At 46.3% G+C, this 20,522-nt stretch overlaps 1 long non-coding RNA gene across 1 annotated transcript; it reads right to left on the reverse strand.

Annotated features, from left to right (window-relative positions):
• Nucleotides 1-3,505: 3,505 nt before the first annotated feature.
• Nucleotides 3,506-13,979, reverse strand: LOC116976409. Its single transcript, XR_004412948.1, has 3 exons — nt 13,968-13,979; nt 12,850-12,851; nt 3,506-3,620 (listed from the first exon to the last, which is right to left on the reverse strand). It is a non-coding gene; the product is annotated as an uncharacterized LOC116976409 (long non-coding RNA).
• Nucleotides 13,980-20,522: the final 6,543 nt, after the last annotated feature.

Raw genomic sequence — 20,522 nt, forward strand, 5'->3', positions numbered from 1 at the left:
CCTGCTCTGCATCGACGAGACCAAGCGCAGACCGGGCTACTCTCCCGCTGAAAACCTGCGCTCGATCCGCCAAGGCCTGCTGGAACTCCCAGACCAACCATTATCACTACCCTTCCCCTTCCCATTTCCATTCCTGTGCTGACCTTAGGCACAAAAAGCTGGAGTCTTCCACTGACGTATGGCGTGCACAGCCTAAAGTTGTCGGACAACGTGTTCTATTTGATCTTATTTGATTGTGCGCGCTGGGTTGATTGCATTCGTAGAAACAGGGCGGACCACGTGAAGGTTGCAATCTCCCACACCAATGCTGGAGTAACTCAGCAGGACAGGCAGCACCTCTGGAAAGAAGGAATGGGTGACGTTTCGGGTCGAGACCCTCCTTCACACTGAGTCTGGCAGGGTCTCGACCCGAAAGGTCACCCATTCCTTCTCTCCAGAGATGCTGCCTGTCCCGCTGAGTTACTCCAGCATTTTGTGTCCATCCTCCCCCTTCCCAGTTCTCCGACCAGTCGGACTGTCCTCGTTTACATTTTATCTCTGTTTGCTTTGTTGTCACCTCCTCCAGGCTAGCAGGGTCTAGTGTCTCGACCCGAAACGTCATCTCATTCGTTTCCTCCAGAGATGCTGCCTGTCCCACTGAGTGACTCCAGCATCCTGTGTCTCAGATTCTCAGCCTGAAACGAACAAATAGAAAAAGCGTAGCAATGGTTCGAACGTGTTGTTAATCCCAGAGGGACATTTTTCACTCCAAAACTGTCATATAGCAGTCAATGAGAACACTCATATTTTCTCCCTGCCGCTCTTTTACTTGAACTCCTTTTGCTTCCAGTTGACACAGATTGCCACACTCGGCCAATTTTCATCGCCTTCCCCATCTGCTGACGAACTCATTGCCGCAGAACGCTGTTTCAGTTCAGTTTAGTTTATTGTCACGTGTACCGAGGTACAGTGAAAAGCTCTTGTTGTGGAGGCCAAGTCAATGGATATTTTTAAGGCAGAGATAGATAGATTCTTGATTAGTACTTTCTTTGGATACTTTCAAGACAAAGCTAGATAGGGCTCTTGAAGATAACGGAGTCAGGGGATATGGGGAGAAGGCAGGAACGGGGTACTGATTGGGGATGATCAGCCATAATCACATTGAATGGCAGTGCTGGCTCGAAGGGCTGAATGGCCTACTCCTGCACCTATTGTCTATTATCTATTGTCTATTGTATGGGGTTATGGGGAGAAGGCAGGAGAATAGGGTTGAGAGGGGAAGATAGATCAGCCATGATTGAATAGTGTAATAGACTTGATGGGCCGAATGGCCCGATTCTGCTCCTATCTCTTTAGAACAACAGTGTACATTTCGAATTAATTCAGCTGCCTCACCACAAACCTTGGCATTCCCAAATATAAACTTCCCCAAGTCACTTTCTTCCCTCCTTGTTTAAGGCTCCTCTAAATCTAACCTCAAGTTAAAGTTTAGTTCATCCATCCTAAGTGGGCGGCCACGGTGGCGCAGCGGTAGAGTTGCTGCCTTACATCGAACGCAGCGCCAGAGACCCGGGTTCAATCCCGACCACGGGTGCCGCCTGTACGGAGTTTGTACGTTCTCCCCGTGACCTGCGTGGGTTTTCTCCGAGATCTTCGTTTTTCTCCCACACTCCAAAGACGTACAGGGTTTGTAGGTTAATTGGCTTGGTGTAAATGTAAAAATTGTCCCTAGTGTGTGTAGGATAGTGTTAGTGTGCGGGGATCGCTGGTCGGCGCGGACCCGGTGGGCCGAAGGGCCTGTTTCCGCGCTGTACCTCCAAACTAAACTAAACTAAAGTGGCAAGTAGGCCTCAAAATGATTCCAGTGTGGCATCTGATGACGTTTCTCGACACTACAAGCAAGCTTTTGTTGCTAATGTTTAAATCTTTGTTAAATTAAGCTCTGGAGTGAATAACACACAACTCAGCCTTTGAAAAGGAAAGTCAGTATCTATTTTGCCTGCATGATATTGGCCAGCTAGCTGAATATTTTCAGCATTTTGTTTCGTCTATGACTTCCTCTATTGGGTGATTTTTCTTTTCTTTATCTCAGAAGACAGTACTGGAGGATATCATACTGCTGGGAGTAAACTAAAAATAATTCAGGCTGCACGCATTGACATTAGCCACTGCTATCAGCGGGAAATATTAACAAAATATATGAATAAACATTGTTTGAAAATCATAATTTTTCACAGGGGAAAGAAGCAATTTCAAAAAGACCAGAGAAAAGCAGCTCAGTGGTGCAGCGGGTGGAATCCACTCCACCATTCAATCTCTGCCTCCTAACCCCATTCTCCTGCCTTCTCCCCATAACCGTTGACACCCGTTCTAATCAAGAACTTGTCTATCTCTGCCTTAAAAATATCCACTGACTTGGCCTCCACTGCCCTCTGTGGCAATGAGATCCACAGATTAACTTACCCTCTGACTAAAGAAGTTCCTCCTCACCTCCTTTCGAAAAGAGCGCCCTTTAATTCTGAACTCAGTGTATTAGATACTTGGTCCAGAGGGAGGGGAGGTTCTTGCTGTGAATGTCCTGGGATGGGGCTGGAGTCAAATAAAGATACTATATGGAGCTGCAATTTTCCGGCCATGATGAGAGTTGGTAGCAGTTACTGTGAAGGTGCCACAGTGGCGCAGTTGGTAGAGCTGCTGCCTCACAGCGCAAGAGATCTAGGTTCAGTCCTGACCTCGAGTGCTGTCAGTCGATGAGAGAGGATCTTATTAAAACATATAAGATTAGTAAGGCTAGAGGCAGGAAACATGTTCCCGATGTTGGGGGAGTCCAGAACCAGGGGCCACAGTTTAAGAATAAGGGGTAAGCCATTTAGAACGGAGACGAGGAAACGCTTTTTCACACAGAGAGTTGTGAGTCTGTGGAATTCTCTGCCTCAGAGGGCAGTGGGGGCCGGTTCTCTGGATACTTTCAAGAGAGAGCTAGATAGGGCTCTTAAAGATAGCGGAGTCAGGGGATATGGGGAGAAGGCAGGAGCGGGGTACTGATTGGGGATGATCAGCCATGATCACATTGAATGGCGGTGCTGGCTCGAAGGGCCGAAGGGCCTACTTCTGCACCTATTGTCTACTGTCTATTATCTATTGTCAGTGTGGCATTCGCATTAGGGTTTTGTCCAGCTGTGGTTTCCTCCCACAACGGGTTTGTAGGTTAATTAGTCCTCTGTAAAATTTCCCCTTGTGTGCCGGGGGAGTGGTGGGGGGGGGAGGGGGGGGAAGGTGCGGTAACATAGAACCAGAGCGAGCGGGCGATCGATGGTCGGCGTGGACTCGGGGCGATCCAATCAATCAATGTGTCGAACGATTATCTCTGAGCAGATTGGGCAAATTTCCACACCCTGGCTCACTACAAACCAGTCGTTGGCCAGTTCAGTAATGTTGCAGGTTTTGCTGCTGGGATCCACCAGATTTCAGTGCTCGAGTCTATAGACTGAGGCTTGAATAATCCACAATATCTTGTCCGCTGTGGCCACTCTCAGAACAACCTCTACTCCTGTACTCATGAATTGTGATAGTTTCCCTTCAACAACTACAATGACTTTTCTCACGGCTTACAAGTATTTTCCCCAAATTGACAAGGAGTACTCCAAGTCTGCACCTGTTTAGTTTAGTTTAGTTTAGTTTAGAGATGCAGAACAGACACAAGCCCTTCGGCCCACCGAGTCCACACCGACCAGCGATCCCCGCACACTAGCACTATCCTATGCAAACTAGGGACAATTTACATTTATACCAAGCCGATTAGCCTACAAACCTGCACGTCTTCGGAGTGTGGGAGGAAACCGGAGCACCCGGAGAAAATCCACGCAGGTCATGGGGAGAACGTACAAACTCCGTACAGACAGCACCCGTAGTCGGGATCGAACCAGGGTCTCTGGCGCTGTGAGGCAGAAACTCTTCCGCTGCCTCTACTGTTCATGAAGTTTGATTGTTTTCCAAATTTCTCCCAATTATTTTTCCCAATTATTTTCCCAAATTGACGAGAAGTAAACAATTTGGCACGAAGATAGACACAAAATGCTGGAGTAACTCAGCGGGAACAGACAGGCAGCATCTCTGGAGAGAAGGAATGGGCGACGTTTCGGGTCGAGACCCTTCTTCGGAAACTGAAGAAGTCTGAAGAAAGGTCTTGACCCGAAACGTCACCCATTCCTTCTCTCCAGAGATGCTGCCTGTCCCGCTGAGTTACTCCAGCATTTTGTGTCTATCTTCGATTTAAACCAGCATCTGCAGTTCCTTTTTTAAATAAAGCATTAGATGGGCCAGAGTGAATATCAATGGTGAAAGCAAACCCAGGCAGAACCCTCACAGAGGTTACCTGGGTTGATTCCTTGTGATACACACCTGGATACCTGGTGGGGTGTACCTGGTGTAGTAAGGTGTGAAACTCGAATGATAAATCATATGCAAAGCGTGTGATAGCAAATTGACACGCCACTTTACATCGCTGATATAAAACGTCTAGACACTAATTTTCTCTTGCCTCATCTACCCTTGATACCAAGCTAGAGTTTACCCAGGAAAACAACTAATCTTATCTGTGTGAAAATAAGCACACAGTGCTGGAGTAACTCAGAGGGTCAGGCAGCACCTCTAGAGAACATTGGATAGGTGACGTTTTGGAATGAGACCCTTCGGGGTCTGAAGAAGGCTCCCGAACTGAAACGTCACCTTGTTCGGGAGCCGTGTTCCCCGAGCACGGGTGCTGCCTCACAGCGCCAGAGACCCAGGTTCGATCCTGACCACGGGTGCTGTCTGTACGGAGTTTGTACGTTCTCCCCGTGACCCCGTGGGTTTTCTCCTGGTGCTCCGGTTTCCTCCCACATTCCAAAGATGCATAAGTTCATCGGTTAATTGGCTTCGGTTAAATTGTAAATTGCCCCTCGTGTGTGTAGGATAGTGTTGGTGTACAGTGTTTTAATATATGTAGCTTAGTTTAGTTCATTGTCACGTGTACCGAGGTACAATGAAAAGCTTTTTGTTCGGATACGCTGGGCTGAAGGGCACGTTTCTGCGCTCTATTTCTAAAGTCAAGTCTAAAGTCTATTGTTGCTGCCTGACCCGCTGATTTACTCCAGTACTTTGTGTCTGTTTTGTAAACCAGCATCTGCAGTTACTTGTGTCTAATCTCATCGGGAACCTGGTTTTCAAAACCTACTGTTCAAAACTCTAGACTCTGTTGAATCTGCGACGGAAATGTTTAGAACACACTCTTTCTTGACTTTATGCATCTTGTAACACTACCCATGGCAGTGCATGCTTGCCTTTGCTCCAGACCACGTTTAGATAGCTGTCTTACTTTCGTTAGACATCTCTCCTTCCTCTTATGCTTTCAGACATTGCCTTATCTGATGGTTATGTGATCTAGTAACTGCCAGTTGTTGCTTATGAAACTGGAACTAAATTGATCAAATTGGACACTACCTTGCTGACTTACTGCTGTGTGTTAACTCATTAACTAGCCAACATTACTTACTGAACAAACGTTTTTTTGTTTCTCTCTCTCTTATTCTCTATGTGCCATGAATTTTGGGATGTAATCAATAGAAAACGATGCCTTCACATTATGTCTGTGAAATAAAATGAACTGTCATAGCATTTGGAAAGACACGCCTCCTCAATTATTTTCTCGGTTTGACTTATTTAAAGATGAACACAAAATGCTGGAGTAACTCAGCGGGACAGGCAGCATCTTTGGAGAGAAGGAATAGGTGACGTTTCGGGTCGGGACCCTTCTTCAGACCCAATACATCACCTATTCCTTTTTCCCGGAGATGCTCTCTGACCCGCTGAGTTACTCCTGCATTTTGAATGAATGAATGAATGAATGAATAAGTTTATTGGCCAAGTATATTCACATACAAGGAATTTGCTTTGGTGCTCCGCCCACAAGTGACAACATGGCATACAATGACGGTTAGGAATGACACATAAAACATTAAACATTAATAATAAAACATTATTGATTAAACATGTGAATTAAATAAAATACCAGAGTAAAAGGAGGCTACAGACTTTTGGTTGTTGAGTAGAGCTACTACTCGTGGAAAAATAACTGTTTTTATGTCTGGCTGTGGCAGCTTTGACAGTCCAGAGTCGCCTTCCAGAGGAAAGTGATTCAAAAAGTTGAATTGAATTGAATAAAATTTATTGGCCAAGTATGTCCACATACAAGAATTATCCTTTGCTTTGTTCGCCAGTAACAACACGATATTTAGTAGACAATTAAAAATAAAATGTTATAAAAACATAGAAAATATGTGCAGGAGGAGGCCATTCGGCCCTTCGTGCCAGCACTGCCATTCATTGTGATCATGGCTGATCGTCCCCTATCAATAACCCGTGCCTGCCTTCTCCCCATATCCCTTGACTCCACTAGCCCCTAGAGCTCTATCTAACTCTCACTTAAATCCATCCAGTGACTTGGCCTCCACTGCCCTCTGTGGCAGGGAATTCCACAAATTCACAACTCTCTGGGTGAAAACGTTTTTTCTCACATCAGTCTTAAATTAGCTCCCCTTTATTCTAAGATTGTGGCCCCTGGTTCTGGACTCGCCCCACATTGGGAACATTTTTCCTGCATCTAGCTTGGCCAGTCCTTTTATAATTTTATATGTTTCTATAAGATTCCCCCTCATCCTTCTAAACTCCAGTGAATACAAGCCTAGTCTTTTCAATCTTTCCTCATATGACAGTCCCGCCATCCCAGGGATCAATCTCGTGAACCTACGCTGCACTGCCTCAATCACAAGGATGTCCTTCCTCAAATTAGGAGACCAAAACTGTACGCAATACTCCAGATGTGGTCTCACCAGAGCCCTATACAGCTGCATTATAATTTAAACATGTGACGAATGAAATCAAATACCAGAGCAAAAGGAGGCTACAGACTTTTGTTTGTTGAGTAAAGCTTCTGCTCAGATTCCTATTACATATTTTCTCCTTCACCTTGAACCTATGTCCTCTGGTCCTTGATTCCCCAACTCTGGGCAAAAGATGCAGGCATGTGGATAATTCAGGAAGACCCTGTTAGCTGACTGATCTGAAAGCATTGACAATTCTACCTTGATATAGTCACCTTTATATAATCTATTATGCGACAAGATACGATACAATGCAAATTTATTCGTCACATGCACCAACTAAGGGGCAGTGAAATGAATTTGCCAGCAGCGATACAATTAAAAAAAGAACACACAATACACAATAGAATTCAACACAAACATCCACCACAGCATTCTTCACAGCGGTGGAAGACAACAAACTTCAGCCAGTCCTCCTCCTTTGTTCACCCGTGGTCGGGGCCACTAAACCCTACGTAGTCGCCGCTATGGACCATCCGATGATCAGGTCCTCTCGTCGGGCAGATCCAAACTTGTTTTCTGCATCTTGTTTCTTGTAATCTTGTCCAAATCTCATGACCATCACAGATGCTCATTTATGGCCTGTTTCGGCCTGGAACACATCTTCAGTCCAGGCCTGAACCATCTCCTATCCAAAACAAATTTGACGAGATTGCTTAAGAACAAAGAGTTTCAGGGAAAGGTTGACTGGGTTACCGGCCTTAGTATCTGGGAAAAAACCCAAAGTCAAGAGTGTTTAACATAGAAACATAGACAACAGTTGCAGGAGGAGGCCATTCAGCCCTTTGAGCTAGCACCGCCATTTAATGTGATCATGGCTGATCAATCAAAATCAGTACCCAGTTCCTGCCTTCTCCCCATATCCCTTGATTTTGTTAGTCCTAAGAGCTCTACCTAACTCTCTCTTGAAAGCCTCCAGAGATCCGGCCTCCACTGCCGTCTGTGACAGAGAATTCCACAGATTCACAACTCTCTGGGTGAAAACGTTTTCCCCCATCTGAGTCCTAAATACCCCTTAAACTGTGTGACCTCTGGTTCTGGACTCCCCCAACATTGGGAACATTTTTCCTGTATCAAGCCTGTCCAATCCTTTAAGAATTTTATATGTCATATGTCCCTACAATGGAACAATGAAATTCTTACTTGTAGCAGCTTGACAGGCTCATTAATATGGTATCATCAAAAATGCAATTGTACACAGATAAACATATAATAATCAACAATACACTAAACTGATAACAGAGCAACATCACAGCCTGTAGTACATCCATATATACGTCCTATACTTTAGACTTCCCACCAAGTCCGGCCAACCAGCGATCACTAGCACTCTGCTGCACACACTAGGGAAAATGTACAATTTTACCAAAGTCCATTAACCCGTAAATCTGTACGTCTTTGGAGTGTGGGAGGAAACGGGAGCTCCCGGAGAAAGCCCACGTGGTCACAGGGAGAACGTGCAAACTCTGTAAGGACAGCACCCGTAGTCAGGATTGAACCGGGGTCTCTGGCGCTGTGAGGCAGCAACTCTACCCGTTGTGCCACAGAAGAGCATTGTTGCTGAGGTAGAGCCCTATCTAACTCTCTCTTGAAAGCATCCAGAGAACCGGCCTCCACCGCCCTCTGAGGCAAAGAATTCCACACTCACCACTCTCTGTGAGAAAAAGTGTTTCCTCGTCTCGGTTCTAAATGACTTACCCCTTATTCTAAAACTGTGCCCCATGGTTCTGGACTCCCTCAACATCGGGAACATGTTCCCTGCCTCTAGCGTGTCCGAAGCCTTAATAATCTTATATGTTTCAATAAGATATCCTCTCATCCTTCTAAACTACAGAGTACACGCCCAGCCGCTCCATTCTATCAACATATGTTGATAGAATTGATAGATGACAGTCCTGCCATCCTGCGAATTAACAAGTGATAAAAATCCCTCCGTTCCCTGCATGTCCATGTGCCTATCCAAAAACCTCTTGAGTGCCACTGTTGTATCTGCCTCCACCACCACCCATGGCAGCGCGTTCCAGGCACCCACCACCACTACTCTGTGTAGAGAAAGCTGCCTTAGCCAAGGTTGAAAGGGATATATGGCAATCAACTTGTGGAGTTAAGGCCCCGGTCAGTGGTGTTGTCATTGAATGATGAGCCTGATTTAAAGGCCTAAATGACCTCCGGCCCATTGAAAGCCTTAAGCAAATTTTTAGCAAGCAATTATGTTTTTAAACGTGAATGGAAGCTGGCTTTATACTTTACAATTAGCTTGGTAAACAAAGACTGGTGAAGAAGCTATTCAGAGCTGGGTCTGAGGGCATGTTTGTCTGCCCCCGTGTGTAAGTTGTGCAAAGCCAGGCTCTCTTTCATCGCAACGCTCCATGAATAAGATGCAGCGTCTCCTCATTCACTGCTTTGTGCAGTTACCGGGAATCCAAAGGAGCTCTAAGCTCCTTACCGTAATTGGGATCCGGCAGAGAAAGATTTGCAAAAGGAAAACCGCCTGCTTTTGCCGAGTTGGCTGAGGACACCAACCATTTTTATTTTTGTTTTCTTGCCCGAATGAACGGTAAGCAGTAATAATCTCACATGTTGCTTTTGTAAATCTAACTCTGTTTACTTAGATGTGACAAGTATCAGGCTATTAAACGCCACAACCTTAAAATAAGCTCTGAACTATATCGACTTGGGGACATTAATTTTGACTTTGTACAACTATCATCTATTTATTTGTCTGTTTCTTTTATTATATACTGAACTTCTCTTTGTTGTTTATTATGAGTTTTACAGAGTACTATGTTTACATATCTGTTATGCTGCTGCAAGTAAGGATTTCACTGTTCCGTTCCGTTTGGGAACAGCTCCATCCAAGACCGCAAGAAATTGCAGTGAATTGTGGACGCAGCCCAGACCATCACACAAACCAACCTCCTCTCCATTTACCCCATTTACACCTCACGCTGCCTCGGCAAGGCCAGCAGCATAATCAAGGACGTGTCGCACCCTGTCCACTCCCTCTTCTCCCCTCTCCAAATTGGGCAAAAGGTACAGAAGTGTGAAAACACACACCTCCAGATTCAGGGGTAGTTTCTTCCCAGCTGTTATCAGGCAACTGAATCATCCTACCACAACCAGAAAGTAGTCCTGAACTACTATCTACCTCATTGGTGACCCTTGTACTATCTTTGATCGGATTTTGCTGGCTTTACCTTGCACTAAACGTCATTCCCTTATCATGTCTCTGTACAATGAATGGCTCGATTGTAATCATGTATTGTCTTTCCGCTGACTGGTTAGCACGCAACAAAAGCTTTTCACTGTACCTCGGTACACGTGACAATAAACTAAACTAAACTAAACATGCAGTTAGAGATTACTGGGCATTGCTTTGCAAAGACACACAGTTTAACCGTTTCCTCCATGAGATGTTTTGGCATAATAATTTGCTTACTTCTGAGTAAGCAACTGTATTAGGAGTGTTTTATTAGTCCCCAGTCTCCCTTGGCTTCCATAGTTCACACAAGTTATAGGAGTAGAATTAGGCCATTCGGCCCATCCAATCCACTCCGCCATTCAATCATGGCTGATCTCTGCCTCCTGCTCCCATTATCCTGCCTTCTCCCCATAACCCTTGACAACCGTTCTAATCAAGAATTTGTCTGTCTCTGCCTTAAAAATATCGACTGACTTGGCCTCCACTGCCCTCTGTGGCAACGAGTTCCACAGATAAACTACCCTAACATAGAACAGTACAGCACAGGAATGGGCCCTTTGGCCTACAATGTCTGGGCCCTTGGGCCTATAATGCCTGGGCCCTTGGGCCTACAATGTCTGGGCCCTTTGGCCTACAATGGGCCCTTCGGCCTACAACGAACATGAATCCATGTTAAAGTAATCTCATCGCCTGTACGTGATCCACATCCCTCTATTCCCTGCATATCCATGTGCCTATCTGAAAGCCTCTTAAACACCACTATCATTTCTGCCTCCACCACCACCACCCCTGGCAGGGCATTCCAGGCCCTCACCAACTGCTCCTCACTGGGAATAATTAAACATTGATGTGTGGTGGCCTTGTGGAAGGTCCCTGCTCAGTTTTACGGGCGCCTACCCGCCACTCGGGTAACATACCCACTTCCTGAACAATGGCAAATAGAGTCACACTGCACCGAAACAGGCCCTTCGGCCCAACTCATCCACGCCCCATCTATGATAGTCCTATTTGCCCACATTTGTCTCATTCTCTCTGGACCTTTCCTATCCATGTATATGTCCAAATGTCTTTTAAACGTTGATATTGTATTAGCCTCAACCACCTCCTCTGGCAACTCTCCCATAGCAACTTTAAGGGCCTGTCCCACGAGCATGCGACTGCATGCGGCAAGCACGACCTAACGTGGTCGCTTGAGCCGTACGGCCTCGCGGGGCCGGTCCCACTTCGATCGCCGGAGCCGTATGGAGTTGTGCGGAGCTGGTCCCGACATCGTGCAGGGCTCCGAAAAACTGGCACTGTCCAAAATTCCGTGCGGCAACAGCCTGCTGGCCCGCAGCCGCATTGAGGCCGTACGCAGAGCCTCGACGGGCGTGCGCAGCGTCTCGACGGCGTACGCAGCGTCTCGACGGGCGTGCGCAGCGTCTTGACGTGGTACGCCTAGCGCGAATTTCGCTCGAACTTCACGTCAACTCGTACGGGATCACTCGACCTCTGCGCGGCTCCCGCATCCGGTTTGGTCGCGCTCGCCGCATGCAGTCGCATGGTCGTGGGACAGGTTCTGTACGGGGATCACTCGACCTCCGCACAGACCCCGCGCGGCCCCAGCTTCCGGTTTGGTCGCGCTTGCCGCATGCAGTCGCATGCTCGTGGGACAGGCCCTTTACACTAGTTCTATGTTATCCCACTTTCTCATCCACTCCCTACACACTAGGGGGCAATACACAGAGGGCCAATTAACCTACAGACTAGCACGTCTTTGGGGTGTGGGACGAAACTGGAGCACCCGCCGGAAACCCACGCGGTCACAGGGAGAACGTGCAAACACCACACAGACAGCACCTGAGGTCAGTATTGAACCCGGCTCTCCGGCACTGGGAGACAGCAGCTCTACCCGCTGCACCACTTTCCCACCTGACCTACAGCTGTCGCTCAGCAATTGTTTTCTCTTTATTTCAGCTGTATTTGTACCATTTTGCCTCTTGTTATCCGCTATCTTCATAGGTTCATAAGATTTCAGAGCAGAATAAAAGCCCATCTCGTCTACTCCGCCGTTCAGTCATGGCTGATATGTCTCTCCCTCCTAACCCCATTCTCCTCCCTTCTCCCCATAACCCCTGACATCCATATTAATCAAGAATCTATCTGGGGTCAAGGAAAGAGCGTTCACATCGATCGCGGCCCTGTTTCCACCGATCTTTCCACCACCACAAGAAGCACAAGAAGCGACAAGACAGACACCAACGTGTGCAGATGCCGAGACGTGTTTTCAGCTCCAGCAGGACAACGTCTAATCTTGTGTGTGGCTCGACAAGAAGAAGAAGAATCTATCTATCTCTGCCTTACAGATATATCCACTGACTTGGCCTCCACAGCCTTCTGTGGCAATGAATTCCACAGATTCACCACCCTCTGACTAAACAAATGTCTCCTCATTCTCTTCCGAAAGGAACATCCTTTAATTCTGAGGCTGCGCCCTCTGGTCCTAGACTCTCCTGTCACCGTGTTCTCTCCCACACAAAACCCTTCCCTCGGTTTCTGCTTCGAAACAATGAGTTTGTCATACCAAGAATAACACATTTTGAGTTAAATCATATTTGAAATGACGTAGAGAATGAATAGAGTGACACAGCATGGACACAGGCCCTTCGGCCCAACTAGCCCACACCAGCCAACATGTCCCAGCTACACTAGTCCCACTTGCCTGCGTTTGGTCCACATCCCTCCAAACCTGTTCTATCCATGTCTAACTGCTTCTGAAACATTGGGGTGATCCCAGCCTCAACTACCTCCTCTGGCATCTCGTTCCATACACCCACCACCCTATGTGTGAAAAAGTTACACCTCAGATTCCCATCAAATCTTTTCCCCTTTACCTTGAACGGATGTCCTCTGGTCCTCGATTCACCTGCTCTGGGCAAGAGACTCTGTGCATCTACCCGATCGATTCCTCTCATGGAATAACTATGTTGGAATAACGACTGTTGAGGGCTTGGACACGTTAGAGGCAGGAAACATGTTCCCGATGTTGGGGGTCCAGAACCAGGGGCCTCAGTTTAAGAATAAGGAGTAAGCCATTTAGAACAGAGACGAGGAAACACTTTTTCTCACAGAGAGTGGTGAGTCTGTGGAATTCTTTGCCTCAGAGGGCTGTGGAGCCCGATTCTCTGGATGCTTTCAAGGGAGAGCTAGATAGGGCTCTTAAAAATAGCGGAGTCAGGGGATATGGGTAGAAGGCAGGAACAGGGTACTGATTGTGGATGATCAGCCATGATCACATTGCATGGCGGTGCTGGCTCGAAGGGCCGAATGGCCTACTCCTGCACCTATTGTCTATTGTCTATTGACTGCAGAACCAGCCAATTTACCTCGACTAACACCCTCCTCCGCCTAGCAGAGCTGGCCCTTATGCAGAAGGGTCTCGACCCGAAACGTCACCCCTTCCTTCTCTCCAGAGATGCTGTCTGTCCCGCTGAGTTACTCCAGTGTCTACCTATTTTTGAATCGCAGATGAAAAACTAATGCAAGCCAGCACACATGGTTAAAAGCCTTGCCCAAGTTATCTTTGTGGAGATCACAGTGGACTCTTTATAAGATATCAGCATGATTGCACATTTTATTCCACTAACGCAGACGTATTAACTCAGAACAAGTGCTTGCTATTAAGATGTCAGCTGCGATCATTCCTTCCTCTGGCACACAACTTTTTTGGTTCAACTAACACTCCAGAGATTTTAAGAACAGACTCTATCCTGATGCTTCAGTACAATACTGTGAGAATCCTAGATTCCCGGAGGAATCGTTTCATAAATGGGTTTATAAATCGAGGCCTAGTTTCTCTACCCTCAAAATCACTATTTTTTGAAGACCAATTTCTCACTATTTTTTCCTCTCTTCAATGTTCTAATTTTCAGTAACTTCATCTAAACACTACCCCCCTCCCTCCTTGCCCCTCCCTAGTTCCTTGCCCCCTTCCACTGTGGTGCGACACGGTGGCGCAGCGGTAGAGTTGCTGCCTCACGGCGCCAGAGACCCTGGTTCGATCCCGACTACGGGTGCTGTCCGTACAGAGTTTGTACGTTCTCCCCATGTGACCCACGTGGGTTTTCTCCGGGTGCTCCGGTTTCCTCCCACACTCCAAAGACGTGCAGGTTTGCAGGTTAATTAGCTTTGGTAAGTTTGTAAACTGTCCCTGGTGTGTGTAGGATTGTGCTGGTGTACGGGGGGATCGCTGGTCGGTGCGGACTCAGTGGGCCAGAAGGGCCTGTTTCCCCGCTGTATCTCTAGTCTAAAGTCCAGTCACTTTATCAGTTCTACAGTTCTCAACATTGTTTCTCTTGAGATCACACCTTCACGTGGACCTACCAAGCACCGATGTTGCCAGAGGTCATTGTTGCCGGACTTGATGGGTACCGGTCTTTTCCTGGTCTTTTCTCGTCACCTGTTGTTCATCCACCCCCCCCCCCCCCCCCTCCGCCCCCCCCTCCAACCCCCCCCCCCCCCCCCTCCGCCCCCCCTCCAGCCCCCCCCCCCCCTCCATCATCGGCAACACAGCACTCTGATCTTCCCCCTCTCTCTGCCCCTCCCCCACCCCCCGCCATTTAGAACAGAGAAGAGGAAACACCTTTTCACACAGAGAGTTGTGAGTCTGTGGATTTCTCTGCCGGGGCGGTGGAGGCAGGTTCTCTGGATACTTTCAAGAGAGAGTTAGATAGGGCTCTTAAAGATAACAGAGTCAGTGGATATGGGGAGAAGGCAGGAACGGGGTACTGATGGGGGATGATCAGCCATGATCATATTGAATGGCGGTGCTGGCTCAAAGGGCCGAAATGCCTACTCCTACACCTATTGTCTATTGTCTATTGTCTAGTCATCCGACTAGTTTCATTGACGTCCTGCTCACTTTCACTGTTTCACCTTCTCCACAGCCAACAATGGACCATTGTGGGCTCAACCTTTCCTTGATTATCATTGCTGACTCTGATTTGTCCTTTTTCTTACCTTTCGTTCATTTGTTCTTTGTACCTCTTCACATGTCTAGTTTCCCTCTCCCCTGAATCTCAGTCTGAAGAAGGGTCTCGGCCCGAAACGTGGTTACTGAGTTACTCCAGCATTGTGTGTCCATCTTCTAATCAATTGAAGGGTTGAATAAATTTAATGAGTGTTTCAACGAGAAGTTTAATTACATTTCCCTATTAAGGAAAAACAGCCGATTAACACAAAACCAACAATGTCCACCTTTTACAAATTGCCCCCCCCCCGCTGAACTATTAATCTCAACAATAGGCCGTTTAAAATAGGTGGAAGATTAATGCAGTTTCCCATTCCAGGCTATTATGAACCATTTAAAACACACAGTACTGGACTGCTGTCTCTGTCTGTAGGCAGGGCAAGGCCACAGTGGTGCAGCGGTAGAGTTGCTGCCTTACAGCGCTTACAGCGCCAGAGACCAGAGTTCGATCCTGACTACGGGTGCTAGTCTATACGGAGTTTGTACGTTCTCCCCGTGGGTTTTCTCCGAGATCTTCGGTTTCCCCCCACACTCCAAAGATAAGTTTAGTTTAGTTTAGAGCTACAGCACGGAAACTGGCCCTTCGGCCCACCGGGTCCGCGCCGACCAGCGATCCCCGCACACTAACACTATCCTACACACACTAGGGACAATTTTTACATTTACCAAGGCAATTAACCTACAAACCTGTACGTCTTTGGAGTGTGGGAGGAAACCGAAGATCTCGGAGAAAACCCACGGAGGTCACGGGGAGAACGCACAAACTCCGTACAGACAGCACCTGTAGTCGGGATCGAACCCGGGTCTCTGGCGCTGCATTCGCTGTAAGGCAGCAAATCTACCGCTGCGCCACCGTGATCGCCCTTGATGTACATGTTTGTAGGTTAATTGGCTTGGTATAAAGAGTAAATTGTCCGTAATGTGTTAAAGTGCGGGCATCACTGGTCGGTGCGGACTCCGTGGGCTGAAGGGCCTGTTTCCACGCTGTATCTGTAAACTAAACGACACCATACAAATAAATCTGCCTTTTTAGGAAATAACGTTTAGGTAATTTCAAAAGGCATTTTTTTTGATGCGGTGGTTTCTATTTAATCACTTTATTGATCGTTGAAATTCTTCGCTAAATAGATTTGCCACAAATTGTTTCCAATCTCTTCGTTATACACCACTAATTAAGTGGCATGTAAATAAACATAGCAAGGTCAAAGAAATTTAGCGAGGCTAAAAGGCCTACAGATAATTCACCTGGAACGTTCATTTAATTAAAAGCACAAGAAGTTATTTATTTTTGATCAATAACTCTCACTGCTTGAATGAAAAACTTCCCGCGCTGAAACAAAAACACCCTTTACCCTGGAGAAGGGCCCCAGACAACTGTCCAGTCCATCATCGGCTCTGACCTCCCTTCCATCGAGGGGATTTATCGCAGTCGCTGCCTCAAAAAGGCTGGAAGTATCATCAAAGACCCACACCATCCTGGCCACACACTCATCTCCCCGCTACCTTTAGGTAGAAGGTACAGGAGCCTGAAGACTGCAACGACCAGGTTCAGGAATAGCTACTTCCCCACAGCCATCAGGCTATTAAACCTGGCTCGGACAACACTCTGATTATTAATAACCCATTATCTGTTATTTGTACTTTATCAGTTTATTATTCATGTATGTATATATTTATATTATAGTAAATGGACACACTGATCTGTTTTGTAGTAAATGCCTACTATGTTCTGTGTGCTGAAGCAAAGCAAGAATTTCATTGTCCTATCAGGGATACATGACAATAAACTCACTTGGCTTAACTTGACCTGAAACTTCACCTCCCCGTTACCCCCACAGGCACTGCCCAAACCGCTGAGTTTAGTTTAGTTTAGTTTAGTTTAGAGATACAGCACGGAAACAGGCCCTTCGGCCCACCGAGTCTGTGCCGACCAGCGGTCCACGCACACCAGCACTATCGGTGGGCCGAAGGGCCTGTTTCTGCGCTGTATCTCTGAACTAAACGAAACTATCCTACACACATTCGGGACAATTTACAATTAAGCCAATTAACCAACAAACCCGTACGTCTTATAAAGGTTAAGCCATTTAGAAGGGAGACGAGGAAACACTTTTTCTCACAGAGAGTTGTGAGTCTGTGGAATTCTCTGCCTCAGAGGGCGGTGGAGACCGGTTCTCTGGATACTTTGCCCAGTGCTGTCATTCCTGGGATCATTCTTGTGAACCTCCTCTGGACCCTCTCCAGAGCCAGCACATCCTTCCTCAGATATGGTGCCCAAAATTGCTCACAATATTCCACATGCGGCCTGACCAGTGCCTTATAGAGCCTCAGCGTTACATCCCTGTTTTTGTATACAAGCCCTCTTGAAATAAATGCTTAGCACATCTGTACAGAAGATAGACACAAAATGCTGAAGATCCTCCAGCACTTTGTTTCTTTGGCACAGAACACGGGCGTCAAACTCATTTTAACTCATATTAGGTCACTGGCAAAATGCGACTTCTTGCGCGCCGGATCAAGCGTGCACATGTGAACACGCTCCGATCCAGCACCAATAACAGCTGCAGCCCGTTCTGGCATCGGGGAAATCATCCCGCGGGTCGTATCGGACCCTTTGCGGGCCGCGGGTTTGACACCCCTTGGCATAGATGGATGAATGAATGAATAAGTTTATTGGCCAAGTGTTCACATACAAGGAATTTGCCTTGGTGCTCTGCCCGCAAGTGACAACATGACATACAGTGACAGTTAGGAATGACACATAAAACATTCAACATTCATAATAAAACATTATTGATAAAACATGTGAATTAATTAGATGCTAAACAAACAGGTTCATCACAAGATGCCATTAAAGTACACATGCCATCGAGGGTAATCAAAGTACAGAACGCAACAGGCAAAGGTAAATCATCCACCTTGTTATAAACGAGATCTTTCATTATTTTGATTAATATTAAATGGACTGTAATGCTACATTAGATCAAACCTTCTTCAATTAACTTTCTTTTTGACCCTGACACCAGAGAATTATACAGGGTTATAAATTCCTTAAGACTTGCCCTCAAATATGCCACAAATTGAGTGTTTATCACCTTCGATTTTAAATACTGTGACTGACAGACGCACTGACATCATTGTTAATCTTCACCTTGCTCTGCCCCATCAATTAGGAGCACACTTTCAACGCTACTCATTCCTGCTGATGAGGGTGATAGAAAGGCTGAGAGTGTTATTATTACAAATTACAATTACATGTCATTACATTACGGACTACATTACACACCTGGAGTATTGTGTGCAGTTTTGGCCCCCTAATTTGAGGAAGGACGTTCTTGCTATTGAGGGAGTGCAGCGTAGGTTTACAAGGTTAATTCCCGGGTTGGCGGGACTGTCATATGCTGAGAGAATGGAGCAGCTGGGCTTGTACACTCTGGAGTTTAGAAGGATGAGAGGCTATCTCATTGAAACATATAAGATTATTAATGGTTTGGACACACCAGAGGCAGGAAACATGTTCCCGATGTTGGGGGAGTCCAGAACCAGGGGCCACACAGTTTAAGAATAAGGAGTAAGCCATTTAAAACGGAGATGAGGAAACACTTTTTCTCACAGAGAGTGGTGAGTCTGTGAATTTCTCTGCCTCCGAGGGCGGTGGAGACAGGTTCTCTGGATGCTTTCAATAGAGAACTAGATAGGGCTCTTAAAAATAGGGGAGTCAGTGGATATGGGGAGAAGGCAGGAACGGGGTACTGATTGGGGATGATCAGCCATGATCACATTGAATGGCGGTGCTGGCTCGAAGGGCCGAATGGCCTACTCCTGCGCCTATTGTCTATTGTCTATTATCACAAAAAGCTGGAGTAACTCAATGGGTCAGACAGCGTCACTGGAGAAATCGAATCAGGGAGGAAGGTACAGGAGCCTGAGAACTGTAACATCCAGGTTCAGAAACAGCTTCTTCCCAACAGCCATCAGGCTGTTAAACACTACAACCTCATATAAGCTATGAACTACAAGAGACTATTATTATTATTATTATTATTGCACTGTTATAGACAATAGACAATAGGTGCAGGAGTAGGCCATTCGGCCCTTCAAGCCAGCACCGCCATTCAATGTGATCATGGCTGATCATCCTCAATCAGTACCCCGTTCCTGCCTTCTCCCCATATCCCCTGGCTCCGCTATATTTAAGAGCCCTATCTAGCTCTCTTTTGAAAGTATCCAGAGAACCGGCCTCCACCGCCCTCTGAGGCAGAGAATTCCACAGAATCACCACTCTCTGTGAGAAAAAGTGTTTCCTCGTCTCCGTTCTAAATTTTTTTTTGTTCTTTTTTTTCTGAGTTTTTGTTATATTATTTAATATGTTTACATATTCTGTTGTGCTGCAGCAAGTAAGAATGTCATTGTTCTACCTGGGACATATGACAATAAAACACTCTTGACTCTTGAATAGGTGACGTTTCGGGTCGAGACCCTTCTTCAGACCCGACCCGAAACGTCACCTATTCCTTCTCTCCAGAGATACAGCCCGACCCACAGAGTTACTCCAGCTTTTTGTGTGTCTATCTTTGGTTTAAACCAGCATCTGCAGTTCCTTCCTACACAGATACAGGATAAAGGGAATAACGTTTATGTACAAGATGAAGTCCGATTAAAGATAGTCCGAGGGTCTCCATTGAGATTGGTGGAAGGCAACAGAAAACTTTTCACTGTACCTCGGTACACATGACAACAAACTAAACCAAACTCAGAGCATTTTCAACAAATCAATGCGCAGAATCCCTGGTGATTCTAACGCAACAAGGTTTGAAAAGTCTGTCTTTGAAAAAAAAATTCCATCAAACCAAATTAGACGTGAGTCAACAAATAAATCAGAGACTATTTTATAAGTAAATGATAATTTATTTGGATGGCAGAAATCATTACCCATGAAAAGATATCTTCAATAAGGTTTGTTATTCCCGCAGTAAATAAACTGTGATTTAGTTTCATCTTGAAATTGATTGGAAGAGTAAGAACATGTCATTTGCAGCTATTTTTTATTGTGACAATCAGCCGACCGTACATGTCCTCACATCGACTGGAAATCTCAAACTGATATCGTACATTAATTTAATATATTCGTAGAGTGATACAGCGTGGAAACAGGCCCTTCGGCCCAACTTGTCCTCACCGACCAACATGTCCCATCTACACATTCTCATTGAAACATATAAGATTGTTAAGGACTTGGACGCACTAGAGGCAGGAAACATGTTCCCAATGTTGGGGGAGTCCAGAACCAGGGGCCACAGTTTAAGAATAAGGGGTAAGCCATTTAGAACGGAGACGAGGAAACACTTTTTCTCACAGAGAGTTGTGAGTCTGTGGAATTCTCTGCCTCAGAGGGCGGCGGAGACAGGTTCTC

The sequence above is a fragment of the Amblyraja radiata genome, chromosome 8 (genome assembly GCF_010909765.2).
Source record: "Amblyraja radiata isolate CabotCenter1 chromosome 8, sAmbRad1.1.pri, whole genome shotgun sequence".
NCBI lineage: Eukaryota > Metazoa > Chordata > Chondrichthyes > Rajiformes > Rajidae > Amblyraja > Amblyraja radiata.